Raw genomic sequence first — 20,164 nt, 5'->3', positions numbered from 1 at the left:
CCTAACTCGAATGTTCGTAAGTAGGGGAGCGTTTGTATAAACATGTACATCAAGTCAAATCACATTTATTTGTTTAGCCTTTAATCACAAAACGTGTCAAAGGACTGCACAGATTCCAATTACCATCCCCTGATCTTTTATATTTCTGTGTTTGAAGACGTTACTTCAACCGACAATTTTCCATCATTGACGGATTATTTTAAGGGGAGATAGGAAGATTTTATGGGCTTGTGTCAATTTGATGGGTTGAAAATTAGGCCATAAACCCCACCAGCAGTTGAGTTAAGCTCAGCACTTAAAGAGAGCGAGAGGTAGTCCGACCCAAGCATAATGATTTACATTTCGGCCCGACTGAGAATGAAATTTGGCCTAAGATCTTACCTCTGATTATTCGAATGCCATTTTAGCATTTACTTTGTTGTGTATCCATCTGGAAGCCATTGTGACCATAAACAAGTTTGTACAATGTTCTGTTTAATTGTAGCATTTAAATAAATTTTGCATTGGATGTATACAAGCACAAGTTATAAACAATAGTCTTCTGTTGCAAAGTTTTGCCTTATTTTTAACAACTACTAGTAAGCGTACTTGGGAAAGGCAGCTACCAATACCAATACTAAGTACGTAGCCAGCACCAGGCCTTATCTCAAGAGGTTAATATTTTGCAATTGCGATACTGCCGTTGGCTGCTATCTGGTGGCCATTTTAACAGTGATGAACCGAAAAACAAAGTTTTACTTCAACCTTTAATTCCATGCTATTTAAATGACATGTTTTACTTTGGGACAGAAATAATTTTTTCTTTTCAATCTGCAATTTGTTTTTTTGTGTTTTTTGGACAACAATGTGTATTTTATGTGTTTCGGAATTTACAGTTCAGAATTTCACTTCTTGTTAAGATATGATATTCGTTTGATCAGAAAAATGGTCTTCAGTCCTGGACCAATCATGTATTTTCTTGACAAGGCAGGTGAGTGGGATTGGTTGTTAGCTGAGCCCAAGGCAAGCTCAATGTCATTAAAGATAAAAACTGCTGAATTTTAGTCTTTAAACGTTTTCTACAAATACATTTTTAATCGAAATCCCATGTTTATGCTTGTAGTGACACATAAAACATGTTTTTTAGGAAATCCCTTGAGTTGTCATCTGCTTTTGGGGAATCTAACAATCCATAAACCTCAATTGAAGACTAATTGCTGTAAAGCGAAATTGTGTAATATTTAGTGACTTCTATTGGTACCAAAAAACATTCATTCAGTAACAAAAACAATTGTTTACATATGAGGCAAAAATACATGAACTATTAAAAAACTGTGTGAAATAAATACAAGTTTCTCGACCTCTGTGTTTTTCACACTTTGTTCGCCGCCATTTTTGTCCAGCATCCATATGCCACGCTGTGGTCTGTGGCACTGGCCTTCGCTCACACCAGACAATACAGTGCCATCTAGCGGTCACATATTACACACTGGGGCTTTAAGCACCCCCTCTGCACACTTGTGTCATGTGACTGCTTTTTTCAGTCAACTTCTTTTGTTGAACTTAGGTGATGCCAGTGAAGTTGTGAAGAGCAAGAAATAGGCAGCTAATACAAAAATCATTATGTCTTGCAAAATGCTTCTCCCTGAGTAAGGAATGTTGAAAACCAGAGGCCGATATCCAGAAAAATTGAGTTGAATGTTTAGAAAAAAAATAACATTTGTAGGGAATATTATTAAAGAATATAACCCTCAGAAAAAATATTTTCTATAAACACCTTTAAATATTTGGTGTTGGGTAGGTTCTCCGTGACCCTTTCATGTTATTGAAAGTACTATTTGCTCAAAAGATCTTCAATTTCCATTTTTACCACGAAGTCAGCTATCGGATAGAATGCTGTTCATAAGGTTTAGTTGTATACTTCAGAAACATACTGTATATATTGGTAAGTTATACTGGCAGTGACCTATGCACCCAGAGCTAGAGATCCAAATTGTGTCACCCCAATATTTCAAGAATTGCGATTAATGAGTATTTTTGTAACCAGGTGAGGGAATAATAAGGGGAAAAAAACAAATAAATGACCTCCTTTGTTGAGCTGAAATTAAATAGAAACGATGCATTGCAGTTCTTCAAAGAGTCCACAAGACAGCAGCAAAACGTTATCATACAAACCACTCTGGCTGTTGATTGAAACGTTTGATAGAGGCTTTCAAGGTTTTTTTTTTTCTCTTAACCTTTGGATGAATCCATTCTGGTCCTATTCATTGTGAATCTCGGAGGTAGAAAATCTAATAATGCACATCAAGGGCTGACTTTCTTAAAAGCTGATTGATTTTTCAATAAAGTGCTGTTCTTTAAGCCTCCATCATCAGGCTTCCTTTTCCTCTTGACTTTCAGCAATTAGTTGTTGTTTTTTTCTTTAAAAGAAGATTGCACTTGCTTGACCATTGATTTCCTTTTTTTCTTTTCCAATAAATTCTCTTTAGTATATTCTGTCCCTGTTTTGAAGATCCTTTTTGTGCAATCAGGAAGTACAAACAAACAATTTGAAATACATTATGATTATTAGGAATATTAACCTTTCATGTTCAGTTTAATGTTTTTTTGAAACCAACAATTTTAGACAATATAACCTAGCAGTGCAATGTATATGTCTGTCTGAGATCATTGTGGTCTGCGTTTGATAGCGCACATGTAGTTCTCTTTGCAGATTAATGTTGACTCATGGTCACAAACTTGCAGCCTGTGGGCCATTTGCGGCCTTTGCAATGATAGTTTTAGGCCCCACCTTAATATAAGTGTTTATAGTGAATGTTGTACGCGCAAGTTTAAAACGGATGTTACCTCCATTCTAATTAGTTAGGCAGGGCTCAAAATTGGGAAGTGACTCACTAATGTGGCCAACAATTGCAGTGTATGCGGGATTAACAAAAAAAGAAACATTAACTCACAAAGCGATACTACCGTCTGCAGTGTGCGTTCAACGCAATATTTGAAAGTAAGTGTACTATGATCATAAAATTAAACACTTTGGAGCTCAAATTTCCCCCGGGTTGTGAAAACAGAGATGTTCAAGGTGCCATTGTGCTGTTATTTATACGTTATTGCATTTGGGAGCCAACTCCATACTATACAAAAACATTCTATGTACATTATTCAGATGTTTAGACAACATCCATTATAATTCATCTTTGATGTATCATAAACCTGATGTATTTCAATGCATTTCCCGGCATTTGGGTATTTTTCTCTTCAGTGTCATGGAGTCAATTGTATGTGAAGTAAAAATTAGTTTGAGTGTTCATACAGAAGCACCAGCCAGTGGCGCCATAGCCCTAAAAATAGTGCTTGGCACTCAAAAGTAACAAGATAAGTATTGGGGGAAACTGCTGTTGATTCCCAAAATTGGCATGCATTTAAAAATGATGTACACTGACATGAATTGTGCAAGGTTTTTGGGGAAACTGAAAAAAATGGGCATGTATAGGCACAAAACGCTGTTTGATTCTTTTTGGCTCCAATTAGGCCATTGAAATATTCATGTAGAAATTTTAATGAACGAGTGACTTGTCAGTCTCTGTGTGCCCTGCCACTGGCTGGCAACCAGTTCAGGGTCCACTGCCCGAAGCTCGCTGGGATGGGCTCCAGCACCCCTGCCACCCCACTGAAGATAAACGGTGTAGTTAATGGATCGATGGATGTAATATACTTTTATCATTTTCTCATTTTAAGGAGTAGTATAGTCCTAATGGGTGGAGGGTGGTTGAGTGGGATAAATAAATGAAAAACTGTATGAAGATGCCATTTAACATTTTCAGTTGATGGAAGTTTAAAAAAACAGTGTTAAAATAAAAATCACACTTTAAAGAGAACGTCCAAATAATGTACACTGAACTGCATTGTATCGCCCAAAAAAAAAAAAAAACTCACAAGGCTTAAATGATCAATTTTTTTTTTTTATTTTTTTTTTGGGGGGGGGGGTTGAATACATTATCAATATTTATATTTCAGACATTTTGTTATAGTTACCTTTGACTGCAGTTTACCCATTTGACCTACTTGTTACTGACCTTTCTCATCTGTTAACAAGACATGGCCTTGAGCCCGAACGTTTGCCCACACATGCTCCCAAATAAATGTCCTTAGGCTTAGATGTCCCGAGTTTGCCCTCACCCAGCCGGGACGGTACAGCCCACCCGCAACACCATCGGTTATCACTGATGTAGTAAATGGAAGCAGAACAACTAACTGGAAAGGACATGACAACATTTTTGGTATGCTTAGTTTTACCACCAGTGATGGGAAATTTGAAATCTCCAGCTACTTCTGCCTTGTAAATTTCCTTCCTTCAAATCAGCGAGAGTCTTTTATAGACTTAACGTTAAGATATGTGATTGCATGAAACTTGAGCCCCAACAAAAATGTGTATCCATTCATAAAATCTTTAACAACCCTATGATACTCAAGTTGTCCAAGTATTATTTCATTGTGTGTCAGTTCCAGATAATTGGTTTTGTGCCCCCCTTGAAGGTTGCAGCAGTTTGATATTGTTTTGGCACGTCTTCACTTCCTTCCTTCCTGTGTTTGAGTGGGGTCATAAATGCCACCCACCCCAAAAAAAAAGCCATTTCCACTCACCAGCTGCTTAAAGAAATCGTAAGTTTTGCGAGATGCATTCCTCCTGGACGTAAAGAACGACCACAAGCATACAAAGAACAAAGGTGTCAAAGTGTCTTGATACTGAATGATGACGTGTCAAATCGTGTTGGGGACAATGTTCACTACGTTGTAATCAATGACAATAAAGACTATTCTTACTCGGCCACTGAATTGGCTGAAGAATGGCATTTTCAGGAGAGAGTTGTTAGTGCAAATGGGTGCAAAGTGCTTTTTCCTTAAAAAGTCTCATAGTTTTGTATGCACATATTAAATGCAACATAGTTCAGTCCTGTTTTTGTTTTAATATTTCACTCATCAGGTTTATAGTGGGTCCAAATTTGTCTCTGCAACGGAAAAAATAATTGCCAGGTTGTTTATTGAAAACCTTCCTAACAAATTTAAAAGCTTAGTTAGGACACCAATTCGCCATTTTGTATATCAACACTTTTTTGTCAAAGCTGGCAAAATAATTTTCTTGGATATAAATCAAACAAACTTGAAACATGTAGACATTCTGCATTAGGGTTAATGTTTCGATTTTTAACATACCCTCTCTTTTATGTGCGACACCAGTAAACTGGTACACAAAAAAAAATTAAAGTTGCACTTACATGACCCTGTCTGAAAATTAAATTGTTTTATCAAGTTAAATATTTCCTGTAATGCAATTAAAAAATGTGCTACACATTTTGGATTCATTTTAAAACACATGAACGTACAGGTTAGTAGACACTCAAAATAAGGAGAGAAGACATCAATGAACAGAAGAGGACTGTAAAATAAACCATCACAATGTCAAATTCCAAAGATTTCTGCCCGGAACCATTGTTTTTTTGAATCTCTTAAGTTACAAAAGCAGTTTTGCCCTAAATGGTGTGGAAATTAAACAACAGCAACATTATTAACCGATAAAGAAAATGATGTAAACGGTGCATAATAGTCGAAATAATGGAAAACGGTGAAAAAGTATAACAAGCTGGCATCCTGTGCAATCTTCTTTGCCCCTGTGTCCAATATTAAAAATGGTATTAACTTAGCTCGCAGCTCCACGGTGCGGAGGTTCAGGGTTCACTTCCAGCTACTGTGGCCTCCCCAAGCGCAGTTTGCATGTTCTCCTCGTGCTTGTGTGGGTTTCCTCCGGGTACTCCGGTGTCCTCCCACATTCCAAAATCATGCATGTCAGGTCAATTGGCCAGTCCAAATTGTCCCTAGGTCTGAATGAGTGACTGGCTGGCAACCAGTTCAGGGTGTCCCCTGCCACTAATTCTAGTAACAAATTATTAACTGACTATATCAGGTGGCAAGGTTGAATTGAATTGTTTTTATTGTCATTGATATCAATGTTGTGAAAAATTGAATGCAAAGAGATAAGACATGGCACTCTGGGGTAGAACATGTAATAAAGATTTGGAAGAAGACGAAAAAAATAGGCAAATAATACAAGGTAATGCTTAGAAAACTTGCCCAAGTTATAATAATAATAAAATGAAAAAGAATAGTGCATCGTAACAATAGTGCAATGAAAAGAAGTGAAATAACATTTACCAGCAACATTTTAAAAACCCAGTATTTTTCACAAAGTGTATATTTTCACAGTTTCATTTAGCAATAAAAATTTTCACAGTTTTGTACGTTCCTTAGGGGTGGTGATGGCCCTCGGGAAGAAGCTTTCTCTGAGCCTGTTCGTCCTAGTTTTGAGGGATCTGTAGCGCCTACCAGAGGGCAACAGGTCAAAGAGGTGGTGGCCGGAGAAGGAATTGTGTTTTATAATGTTAATGGCTCTGCTACGGTATCACAAGCTGGCCATGTGCTCTAGACTGGACAGAGAGCGGCTGAAGATTTTTTGACCTGTGTTGATTACTCTATAGATGTCTTTCCTGTCCACTGCCGTGCTCCCGCCATACCGCACAGTGACGCTGTATGCCAGAATGCTTTCCTCTGTGGTTTTGTAGAAGGACACTAGTATCGTCAGTTACATGTTGTTCCTTCTGAGGACCCCCAGGAAGTGAAGTCTCTGCTGGGCCTTTCTCACCACAGCCCTGGTGTTGTAGACCAGGAGGGTTCGTCAGAGATGTTCACGCCTTGGAGTTTGAAGGAGTGGACCCTCTCCACACAGTCTCCATTTATGATGAGTGAGGCTGGGTTTGTGCTTGACTTCCTTGGATTTTGTGGTGTTTAGTATTAATTTATTTTTCGAACACCACGTCATCAGCATCTCCACCTCCTTCCTGTATGCCGTCTTATCCCCATCAGAGACGAGTCCCACCAACGTGTCTGTGGGGTAGGGTTGATTAGTCCGAGGTATACAGGGTGAATATTAGAGGGCTCAGAATACATCCTTTGGGGGTACGGTGCTTAGCATCAGGTTAGAAGAGACGTGGCGGACGAGTATAACGGCCTGTGGGCGGCAGGTGAGAAAGTCCATAATCCAGCTGCAGATGGAAGAGAAGAGTCCTAATGTGGAGTGTTTCTCCACAAAGATCCCCAGGATGATTGTGTTGAAGCGGAGCTGAAGTCCAGGAAGAGCATTATTACATCGCACCTGCGTTTCTCCAGATGGCTCAGCCCAGGATGAAGAGCAGTGTTTATCGTGTCGTCAGTGGAGTGGTTTGCCCTGTAAGCAAACTGATGAGTGTCTGGTGTGGGTGGTAGAAAACCTATGATGTGCTGGAACATCAACCTCTCGAAGCACGTCATGTCCACTGGCATAAGTGCGACAGGCCTGTAGTCACTTATGCCGACCACTGATGACTTTTTTGAGATGGTGGAGGTCTTGAGGCAGGGTGGAATAGTAGCTTGTGACAAGGACTGGTTGAAGATGTTGACAAAGTCCCTAGTTAGGTGGTGTGTGCACCCTGGTACTTTGGCCGGACCAGCTGCTTTCCTGAGTCTCTCAATTCTCAGCACACTTCTCATATCATGCCACTGAAGTATCAGTGTGCTGCTGGTGGTTCCTAGTGGCTGTGGTGCGGCTGCAGACGGCCTGCCAAAATAAAAGCGTACCAAGTAATGATTTCAGTCCTCTTGACACTGATCTTTTCTAGAAATTGCCACATCCTTTTTGTTTGTTTTTTTTGTGGCGAAGTGATTCTCAATCCGCCTCGCATTCTTAGCAACCTTAATAGCTCTCTTTAGGTTAGCCCTCGCCATGGACTAAAGGGCCTTGTCCCCTTACAAGGTTGTGCTTAATGTTGGGTTGATTTTGCAGCAATTCACTTACTTGTTCAACACAATATGTTTGGAGGTTGTTCCCCCTTCTACAGAAGATTAGAACATTTTATCTTTTAATTTTCACAGTCATCATTTAAACCTAACATGTAAATGTTTGGAACTGAAGAACCCCAAATTTTCCGCCAAGAAATAACATAGAGTAAGTCAATATTAAAACCTGCAAACAATAAAACACTAAATCGCAGCGAAAATGGTCAGATAATTTGCATTACAAAAACAAATAATTTTTCTTTTTATTTCAGACAATTATACTGAAAGTAAAAGAAAATTAAGCCTATGGTACTCTGTTGTAGAAAGATGCATTTGGTGATTTTTCAGTGTCAGAATGTTTTACAACTCATTTTAAAGACATTCTTAACTAATAGGAAACTATTAATTAACTTACAACCTCATAAAAGAAAATTGTTAAAAAAAAAAGTCACAGTTCCCTGGGGGTAAAAAGTGTCCAGTTAAAAAAAAGTAAACGTGGCGAAGCCAAATAAGTAAAAAAAAAATACTATTAATATGTTCTCCTTCTATTGGCTAATAATATTCCAAACATTATTTAATGTTATTACATAAGTATAGTCGAACGTTCACTCATTCATTTCCTATAACATTCCTTTAAATAGGCTAGATGTGAGCTCGCATAACCTTAAGTTTGAGAAGGGTTAGAAAATAGACTGCTTGCCAGAAAAGCTAACAGCAAATTTTCAAAATCATTGTCCACAACGAGGGACGAGTTAACCTAACGCTTCGGCAACACGAACCAGAAGCAGGTGAAATGCACAAAGATTCAAAACCTGAACCTGGCAACTGAGTTGAATTGCCTTTATTGTCATTGATATCAACATTGTGAAACATTGTATGCAAGATTAAACATGGCACTCCAAGGTTAACATGTAAAGGGAAAAATAAGATAAACGACTGTCGGGATAAGTAGGCAAAAATATTTACCAAGTATTGCTTAAAGACTCTGTTAAATTATAATAATAGTGCAATGAAATGCATCGTAACAATAGTGCAATAACATTTAGCAGCAACAAAATTTTTCCCAAAATAAGTCGCAACATAAATATTTTCGCAGTTTTGATGGCCTGGGAAGAAACTGTCTCCAAGCTTGTGAGTCCTTCTTTTTAGAGACCTGTAACACCTTCCAGGGGGGCAATAAAAAGGTGATGGCCGCGGTGGGAAAAGTATTTGATAATGTTGGTGGCTCTGCCGTGGAATCGTGACGCAGATCTGCCAATAAAAAAAAAACATTAGGGCAGTTTCTTCTCTGCTTATAGCAAATCATCTAAGTGAACTGAGCAGCTTCGTGGTGTGACTTTTACGATGTGTACATGTCATTTCACAAATCTCCACAAATATTTGCACCTATTTGAAGGTCCAAATGTTCTTCCCACTTTCTTGACTATTCTCTAGAATCGACCACTTTGTGCCTTTTCATTACAATATTTAATCTGAATTCATTAGTTTTTAATTTGAGGATATTTCAGTGAAGATCCGCAATGAGCAACCTTGTGGGCCAACATAAAGGATTTTATAATCTGTTTTAGTATTATGTATTTTTCTACTTTCAGGAAGATACCCTTCTTTCTAAATCGAGCTCTTGAACTAAAATTGTTTGGCAAAGCCAGTTTACAACTTGGTTTCTTTTGTGTGTGTGTTGTTTGTTTTGCTTTTTAATCTGGCTAAACTTGTCAGGAAGCATTATCCTGATGCGCTGCCTGGTTTTTGTTGCTGCAAGGAGAGTAAAAACAGCAGTAACTTAAGTCCAGGGGGCGAGGTTAAATAAAATAAGTTATAATGCGACCAAGAGGAAGGCCGCGTTGACATGAATGGATGGTGTTATTAGTGCACTGCAGGAAAGAGGTCTAAATATAGCTAGAGATCTTGTTGGTGATAGGAATGAGTAGAGAGGTGTTGTAAAATAATAGTGGGATGTTAAGGAATGGGTAGGGCACCTGTATGATGCGGCAGGGGTAAACCAGTGAAAGTTGTCAGGCCCTGTTGTTGAAATGAAGTGTGTGTTGTGTCACCCTGACCCGAGTGACATGGCCGCTTTATTGTGTCCCGTTTCATCTGGAGGGAAGAAAGCATGACCAACTTGGGTGCCGGGGTGCTTAACTCGTTTGGGTGTTTGGGCATTTCGGTTGGCCATGGTCCAAAAATCTTTGTGTGTGTTTTTTGCTACTTTTTCCCTTTTATGAAATGAAATGATCATTTTTATTTTTATTTGTATTACCAGGGTAAATAGATAGATAGATAGATATTGCGACAATAGGCTGTATTGTGGTGAGAAAATAAACGCACATAAAAGCATTTGAATAGACAAAGAAATGTTAGAGTATCTGGCACTAGTGCAACCCATAACCACTCGCACTGATCCCACCATTTTCTAACATTCAGTGCCAACTACAGCGCCTTGTTGGGTCCGTTTTGGATTTCACCTTTTATTTGGAGCGTTGCAGCATCAGGTGTTACCTAGTTGTGTCATTGTCACTTGTCAGCATGTTGCTTTGTATTTCCTGTGTGCACATTTGCAGGACAATTGACCCCCACTCCACCCTCCGCCATTGGCCCCAACACCCCCCACCTCTACGCTCTTTGACTTGATCTTTCCTCATTGAAAAAAATCCTGTTCTCATTAACTCCGCTGGCTGGAAAGACGAGTGGATTGTTTAGAATTGTCTTGTGAGTGTTAACATTACCGTTCAAGAAAGGAGACGTAAAATTTGGTCTTTCTTTAAAGGGACCGTGTGTAATATTTGACCACTCGATGCCAGTCTATTGTGTGGTGCAATCGAAAATGAGTGTAAATAAGCACACGAAAGGATACAACTGCGGAGATTCAAAGTGACCAAAACGCACTATTTTTCCTCTAATATTTTAGACCAGCCTTTCTCAAAGACACAAAAGTTTAAGTAAAGAAAGAAAAGAAGGATGAAAAAAGGAAAATCAAGACAAAAGAAAAGAGGAAGAAAGAGGAAAAATAAAAAGGGACAAAAAAGAGAACAAAAGAAGAAGAAAAGAGAGAAGGGGAGATTAAAGGAAAAGGAAGAAAAGTACAAATTGGAAAAAAGACAGAAAAGGAAAAATAAATAAGAGTACAAATAAAACTGACAGAAAAACAAGAAATAAATTAAAGCAATAGAAAAGGAAGGAATGAAGAAAAAAATGTAAAAAGAAAGAAAACAACAGAAAAGAAAAAGGAAATAAAAATGAAAGTAGAGACAATAAAATCGGAAAAAGAGAGAAGACAAAGGGAAACACCAGAGAAAAAGAAAAAAGTTTTTTTCTTTTACCTGTAGCATCAAAATGACCAACAATAATGTCAGCTTCCTTTAGATGACTCCCACCTTATGTCAAATAAATGCGAATATCCTTTCCAGACCCATTCATATTTACAAAAATGCATGTTTATATTGTCATTCATGTCATGTTCCTTATTTGTAATTAACATTTTTTTACAACAAGGAGATGCTTAAAATGACACGCTGCGCCTTTAAAAAAGGGCCACAAATCATATAGATTAATACAAATTTTAAATATCCATATTTCCATAATTGTTTTGAAATATTAAACTCTGTGTCAACTATATTTGTGTCAAACCCGTTCCATGACTATACAAAAATACCCTTTTCCTAAAACAATGCGAGGAATTCCTCTGGTTTCAACAGATGGCTATTAGCAAGTAAAAATATTGTCTTTGTTCACACATGCCTTATCCTAAAAAAACAAACATGATGGAAATCTGATCTTTACACATGCAGGCCATTGTGTGTTTGTGTGTGTGTGTGTGTGTGTGTGTGTGTGTGTGTGTGTGTGTGTGTGTGTGTGTGTGTGTGTGTGTGTGTGTGTGTGTGTGTGTGTGTGTGTGTGTGTGTGTGTGTGTGTGTGTGTGTGTGTGTGTGCCTGTGCCTGTGCCTGTGCGAGAGAGATGTGCATGCATGAGTATTTGCTCTCACTGCTATTTACCTTTTCGTCTTCCAATGTGCTTCAATCCTAAAGCAGCTGCCGTGTCCATTCTTTTGATTATAACAAAGTTTTCATTAAGAATTACATGTACATTTGGAGAAATTATGCATGCTAATAAACATGTTATTATAAAAATAAAAAGCAATACATATATTTTTTACATTGATTGTATCATAACAAACCCCTATTGATCAAATAATGCCTCGCCGTATCGCCGTTTCGATACTCCATGGATTTTCATCACGCAATACATTGTTGTTGTGTTGTTTGCAGCAGACAACACGCAGCAAATGTTATCACAGGGGCGGGCTGCAGATTGCTTTCTGTGAGTGTCAGGTGGGTTTTACTCTGGGCGGTACTGTGATAGGTAGGCTGGTGTATGCTGTCAGTCAAACAGCAGGGCGGGCACACAAGTCAATGTGTCCACCACCCCAAACAAACTGCTAATCACAGCTAAGGTACTTTTTAGCCGCTGGTTCAGATTCAGATTCAGATTCAGATCTACTTTATTGTCATTCTAGTACACGTGTATACAGAACGAAATGTCGATACATCTGACCCGCCCAGTTTCCTTGAATGTACAGATATAAGTAAAAGTTGTATTGTATTATGGCTACGTATAGTATTTTACCATAGTGCCGATAGTGCAAGAGGAGTAGCTAACCAGATGTGCAAAATGGGCAGTCAGGTTATCAAGTCAGGTAAACAGTAACATTAACACTGTAACAATAACAAAATATTTTTTTTCAGAAAATAAGGAAGGTCAAAAAAGTGTAAAAAATTGCTGATCACCAGCGTGTGCTCCGTGGATTGTTATTTTATCCGGAAAGAGACTCAGGTGGCGTCGGGAGAAAAGGCAATAGTAAGGCTGGGCAACTCTTTTAAGCCACCCCGGCCGAGCCTGATCCATTACCCATGAAACGGATGACCTGAACCTACAACTACTGGGAAATTGCTACATTTGTGACAGTTGTATTTTAATCATTGCGGAGACCTGGCTCAAATCAAAGATACCAGATGTGAGCGTGCAGCTAGCCAGCCGCTTTCTAAATCGCTTCATTACACCGAAAGAAGAAGCTCTCCAATTTACTATACTTTTTATGATAATAAAGGCCGTTCATTCAACTGCAATTCTGTTTTATGTGTTTTTGTTTGAAGATCTATCGTTGTTATTTTGTTACAGTCATATACTCTCAATCGGTAATGACGTCCTCTTAAAGAAAGTTTGACCCATGGGCACTTTTATGGAGGTGTGGCGCTAGCTACTTTGCGGATTTTTGCTTTTTGTGGGCGGTTCTGGTCCCCAATAATCACGATAACTTCTCTTGCTCAGTTGCTAACCAAACAGACGGCATCCATGTTTCCCTGCAGCCCTCGTTTGAGCCCGGCAATAATTCCACAAACGCTTTCAATCTAACCCCCAATCCGCCCAACCCCCTTCGTGGAGCCGAGTCATATTTGCTGTTTGTTTGACCCCGGCAGGGCACAAACGCCGGCTGATCCTTCATCGGAGGACAAAGCTTATGTTTGCAGTGACATCATAAAACGTCTGTGCTCAGAAAACAATGGCCGACGAATTCCGTCAGACTCCAAAGTAGTCGGTCCTGCACACTGCAACACCCAAAACCTCCAGTTTAGTAGAAAGTTTCCAATAAGGAGAGACACCTTGGTCTAACGCATCACAAAATGTGGGGAGCTCTCTGGCTGGAGGGGATCCAATTCATGCAGAATTTGTAGGGGTTAAATATGGAATCGGGGAGGTGTTCGGTTGAGTTGTTATAATTATCACATGTTAAGAGTAGTCTGACTATTGAATTACATTGAAATAAACTGTCTCTATTGTCATTGATATCAATGCTGTGAAACATTGTATGCAACGAGACTTTAAAGAGAAAAACGATAAATTACTTTCAGGATAGTCAAGTCAAGTCATGTTTATTTGTATAGCCCTTAATCACAAGGAGTCTGAAAGGGCTTCACAGACCACAGATTACTGCAAACTACAGACTATGATTACACCATCCCCTGATCTAAAACCTAAATGAGGGAAAGGAAAAACTCAAAAACCTCAACATGAGGAAACTGAAGAAACCTTAGGCAAACATATTTACAACATAGTGCTCAGAGATTTGCCTAAATTATAATGATCCTGCATGAAAAAATAGTACATCATAACAATAGTTTAATGAAAAGAAGTGCAATAACATTTAGCAGCAACAAAAATCCCCAGACAAATCACAAGGTATATATTTTTCAGTTTTGTGCGACAAAAATAAGTTGCAAGATATATTTTCATGGACTAAGATCAAATTTTTTGGACCAATTTAAGCAATCTGTCTGAATGACTAATGACAAGAATTAACCCTGGGGTCTGGGTGCGGCCAAATCGGGTTTTCCAAAAAAATTTCCACTGTTCTCAAATATCTTTTTTTTCGCTACACATTAATAAGTTGTAAAAATCAAATAAACAAAATTGCACTTAGTTAAAAAAAGTCAATTATGAATAACTACATCAGTAATTTAGCAAATAAGTAATTAAGTCAAGTCAAGTCATGTTTATTTGTATAGCCATTAACCAACTACTGTCTCAAAGGGCACAGACCACAGATTATTGGAAACCACAGACTATTATGACACCATCCCCTGATATAAATAAGATCAAGGATCCATATGAGAGTAACTCAATCAGTAAATGTGAGTGAGCTTCGCTTTATAATTTTACATTAAATCATCCCGCGGGCTGGTAATCAGAAACCCATGTATTATCATTTTGTTGCTTCAACAAAATAAGGTTGGCACTCCATTTGGCACAATTAATGGTATGAAAAATAAAAAATGGAAAAATATAAAGTGTTTACCTCTAATATACTGTATTCACATCTAAAATAAAACTATATTGCACTTTAATCAGCGATATTGCACTTAAAACCCTGGTAGTGCACTTAGAAGCGGTATATTGCATTTAAAACCCCAAACTGTGGTGTATACTGTAGTGTTGATAGCTCTAGGGAAGAAGCTATTCCTCAGTCTGTTTGTCCAGGCCTCGTGTTTGAAAACTTAATTGATGGGGTTAAAATGGCCTGTGGCGTTGAGACCCCTCCTGAACATGTTCCTAAACATTGTGTTTTGGAACAACCCGATTGGAAGGAGCGACGTCTCTATGCAAATTGACGTCTCAAAATGGAACATTTGACATTAAAAATGATGATTTATTTATGTAATAAAGTACCAAAGTTGTGATTTTAAGGTTCTGTTGGTAGTATACAAAATCATGCATGGACTTGCTCCCTCATATGTTTCAGATTTAATTTCCCCCTATGTTCCGGTCCGGAGCTTTCGCTCTGAAAACGCTGGTCTACTAGTGATCCCAAGAGCCAAGAAGAGATCTGCAAGTTGGAGAGTATTCTCCATCCGGGCCCCGGTGCTGTGGAATGCTCTTCCCCCTGAGATTCGATCTGCAACCTCAGTGTAAGTGTTTAAATCTAGGCCTAAAACACCCTTCTACTCCATAGCATATGAACAGGGTTGGGTAGGGTTACTTTACTAAATTACAAAAGTTTGTGCAGGCTTGGGGAGTAACGGAATACATGGAACGGCAATGATGTTGGCAAGCTGTTTGGATTTATTTTTATTTTGTTTCTGTCGCATTTTATGTTAGTTTTGCCAGAGATAAAAGAGATCAAAGCCAGGAGAGAAAGCTTACCACGTGTTGTGAGTCATAATTTTAGTCATATTTAGTTTCTTTTGTCTTTCATTTGCATATTTGGTATTTGAGTAATCCAAAAGTAATTGAAAGTAATCCAGTTAAAGTAACCCTACCCAACCCTGCATATGAATAACTTATATTTTATGTTGATAATATGTGTATTATTTGCCCTCATGTAAGTTTTAGATGAGGGGATGGTGTCATAATGGTCTGTAGTTTGCAATGGTCTTTGATCTGGACAGCCCTTTCAGACTCTTTGTGATTAAGGGCTATACAAATAAACATGACTTGACTTGACAATTACATATTCTATCACGCCATGAAACCAAAGAACAAACCCTTTTGACAGGCCCAAACATTTATTGAACAAAAAAATTTAAATTAAATGAGTGTTTGAAGCTGTTTTATGTTATTCTGCTGTGCCCAGATAAAAAAAAATCATTAATTTGTTTAAAAAAAAAACGGTACTGTGTACCTTTAAACATGTATTTTTTTCCCCTTACCAATCTTTACTCTTTTAGGGACTAGCCAATCTGAATGCAGATCACAAAGCATAATGTAAACCTCTGAAGCAGCAAGACCGTGGAATGAGATGCGCATTAGAGTGAGGAAATAACTGTGTTCTGATATTTATCCTGCTATTCCATGCATGTAAACATACAGAATGTGACAATAAAATGTTTTCTTTTTTATGGTTTACGGTTCCCTTAACAGCATGGGTCGTCGGGGCACCAATGACGACGCAACGCTGAACAGCCTTCTCCACTGATGCATATCCTAGCCTGTTCTTGGATCGTGGCAAAGTTGGCACCAGTCGATTCTTTAATGTTGTCGGCCCGGTGGAGCTTGAGGTTCAAAACCCAGCGTAAGAGTTTTTTTGTTTTTTAAGGGTGTCTGGAATGCGTTTGCAGACATCTCTCTAATTAGCATTTGTGATTCCACCCCCAACTATGAATCTCCTGGTGGTCTGATAAAGGGGCTCAGAATGTGTCAGTTAGCAAACTTAATGAATGGTCCCTAATCATATTTTCACACGGGCTAGTAGGGGCAAAGTGGGGGTGTCAAGCGCAGGAAGCTTTCATAGGTGCGACGTTTGTGAATGTTCTGTTTGAGGAGTATGAATATGAGAGGCCTTCATTACCCATGCGTCCCACCCATGCACTCATACTAGCTGCTGGATTAGCATCGTCTTTGTTAGGCTAATTTCATCTTTGTGGGGGAGATGATCCGTGTATGGCTGTACATTCTTATATTGGTGGGGGGCTTCGAATGCAAATGAATGATTTTATTTTTTGATATTTTAAGTTAGGGGTTGAATGTGACTCTTCCTGAGGCGGGAGATAAATCATCATACTTGCAGTCTTTTGTCAGGATTTGACCCACAACACAACCTAGGGCTATTTCCTGTTTTCACATCTTTACTCCAGATAATGAATTACTCCATAAGGCAATTACTTTGACCCCTCCATAAGTGACTATAATCACATTGCAGACAGATTTCATCAATAATTGCACCCAGAAAACCCTGACTTCTTTTTAGGGTATGCTTATAATCAATCCTGATTGTTTTTCACACACATACAGTTCTTCCCGGGAAGATAAGTCTGGTCTGGCCTCAAAGATAAGAACCCAGTCCCAAAGGCCGGGATGAGACGTTCACTGTCGACACGTCTGCGCAGGCTCATTCCAGTTGGTTCATTCTGCATAATAAGGAGGTGTGACTCAACACGTGAGCGTCTTGGAGGATGTGAGTCAACTCATTTTATCAGGAAGTTGATTTTAGGGCAATTACCAGTTGATTTCCCATTTTAAGCAAAGGGTATCTCTTGTCGGTTCTCACCAGAAGAAAAGACTACAAATAGCTCGTATACCGACAAATTCTACCTCCATCTCTGTAGCAATGCAAATGGGTCATTGGCTATTATTCTTTCTTACCACTTCTTGTGCTAACTGTGGAATTATTTTTCTCTATCGCAAACACCAAAAAAAGCAAATGGGTCTGAGTTAATTATTGGATTCCCTCTAAACTGAAGTTGGCTAACATGTTGGTCTAGTGCAGGGGCCGGAAACCTAAAGATCGTGAGCCATATACAGACGCTCCCCTACTTACGACCATTCGACTTGCGTAAAACGGTAAATACGAACATTTTTTTTCAGGATGTCGAAAAATCTCCGGACATTGCTGTAAGTTAGAATTTGTATTTTGTGCACCTTTTCCGAGTACAGGACATGACTGTACCAGCATCCACCTGGATGTAAAAAAAATCCGCTTCCTCTTCCTAGTTTGTGTGTGAACATTCTATACTGTATATGTCTATACTATCTCCAGCGCGCTAAGAACTTTGACATTGTTATTGTTTTGCATCCATTTGATATGGTTGGTGTAAAGTGTAAAGAAAAGGCGAGACATTTCTTTTGAAACAAAAGTGGAATAAGAAAGCTTGCTGCGGTTGAGAAAATGGTTGGATCGCTTTTTTTCGGCCACTCCTAACACAGTGGAGGACCTCTTGAAGTTACACTTAACTTTATCTTTATAAAACATATTATTTTATGAAATGTTTATTTTTTAGTACAAAACAATACAGGTTACTTATACAAGCCTTAAACATACTTATATAAACCATAAACATACATTCCATACAAAATATAAGAGTATTGGTAAAATTCTGAAAAACAATAATAACCATATTTTAAAATGTATACCTATGACTTTTGCCTTTAATCAAAATCTCACTAGCTACCATTTCCTTTGTTAGCTTTTGCGCTTGCAAACGAGCATGTGAGTGGGCTCAGTCATCTTGGTGTCCGTCCTGTAGTGATGAAAATTCTGGCTCCTTTCGCCTTTAGATTTTTGTTTTTTTTATTACATATTACCAAACAATAATGAAACTATGTACCAAATGAACTAATCTTGAAAATGTATTATGCGAGGATATTACTTTAGTCATCATTGTTTCAATATACACTGAACGTTTACCTTATTTAAACCTTTGAAACGTTTATACTAAGCAAACAACACCGAGATGACGCCACTCTTACGGATCAGTCACAGGAGAGAGAGAGAAGGAGGGTGAGACAGAGTAAAAGAAGCAGAGAGAGAGAGAGAGAAAAGAAGAGAAATAGAGGGAGAGAAGGAGAGAGATTGAGAGAAAAAGAAAGAGAGAGGGTGGAGGGAACAGGAGGGAGAAAGGGTGAGAGAAGAGAAAGGGAAACAAAGAGAGAAAGATATAGAAGAAAAGAAAGACAGAGAGAGAAAGAGAGGGAACAACAAAAACAATGAGAGAAAGAGAAGGAGGGAAAGAGAAAGAGGAGAAGAAATGGGAATGAAAGGGAGACGTAAGGAAAGAGAGGTAGAGAAAGAGGGAGAGAAAGGCAGACTGTGAAAGAGAAGGAGAGTGTTTCGGCGGGAGCTGGCTCCTTCTTGATGGGGAGCCGGCTCTCGATGATCACTTCAAAGAGCCAGCTAATAGAGCCGTTTCCTTTGGCAACAATGTATCACTAAGGTCCTGAAGGGGCAGTAATCCTCCATGAGCGTCCCTGTTTTGATATAATATAAAGTGTCCCAACCCCCTCCACAAAGCCACGTCCCTCTTCCCCTCTTCGTCCTGTTCTGCTCTGTTTGAAATTGTTGAATTTAGCCTGCTGGGGCGGGCGTGGTCGCAAACTTACAAAATGATGGATCACTATGACAAAAAATATAACCAAAATATACTTTTAGTAGGGGGGAAAAAAATGAGAAATAAACGTATAATGTCAGGAAATATTTTGGGCCCTCATTTGTGCTGTTCTCAAACAAAACAAAAGTTTCTTTGTTTTTTCTTCACAAAATGAAATGATAAAGAAAATGACAGATGAGATGGATACAGGCAATAACCATCAATGAGGAGCAATTTACTACAAAATAAAAGGGAGAGAGAGAGGGGGGGGGGGGTAGAGAGAGGGGCTTAGTTTCACTTTAAAATAAAGCAGTCATAGTTTCAAGTTTATTTTGTGTTATAGGTTGTCCCCGCAACTTGAAATTTTGCTACTCTCTGCCGCCATCTCCTGCCTCAGAGTCATGATCACAGCCTCATTCAGCTCTTTCAAGTACTAATAAACTCTCCTTTTTTCATCTTGTTTAGAGTTTTGGTTGTCGTTTGGACTATTTGAAACAGGGCTTTTCTTACTTTTACTATTTTCAGGTTACACAAACAAAAACACCTTAGGAAGGAGCATGAAATCACTCTCCACCCCTCCTCCCCCTTTTCCTCCTTATTCATGTGTTGTGAGTCCTGGAACAGCGGTGCTAAAAGTAAAATAAAAGCAGATAGGCACAGTGGGGAAAAATATATAAACGTTCTTTGAACACAGTTGGGAATTTGTTAACAGATACTACCTAGAGTTGCGAGGAACTAGTAAATCTGGGGCTGGGTATGAATGAGCCATATTTCACGTTGACAAAATCTGTGTATTATTTGTTGTTGCAACATTCATTGCAGCCTGGTTATCCTGGAAGGTTATCATGTGCGGCCCCTTCTCAAGGTTTCTTCATTTACCTCATGTTGAGCTTTTGAGTTTTTCCTTGCCCTCATGTAGGTTTAAGATCAGGGGATGGTGTAATAATAGTCTGTGGTTTGCAATAATCTG

This window comes from Urocampus carinirostris, chromosome 3 (genome assembly GCF_059441175.1).
Source record: "Urocampus carinirostris isolate Australia breed hairy pipefish chromosome 3, RoL_Ucar_1.0, whole genome shotgun sequence".
Taxonomy (NCBI): Eukaryota; Metazoa; Chordata; class Actinopteri; order Syngnathiformes; family Syngnathidae; genus Urocampus; species Urocampus carinirostris.
Note: the sequence above shows the minus strand (reverse complement) of the source record.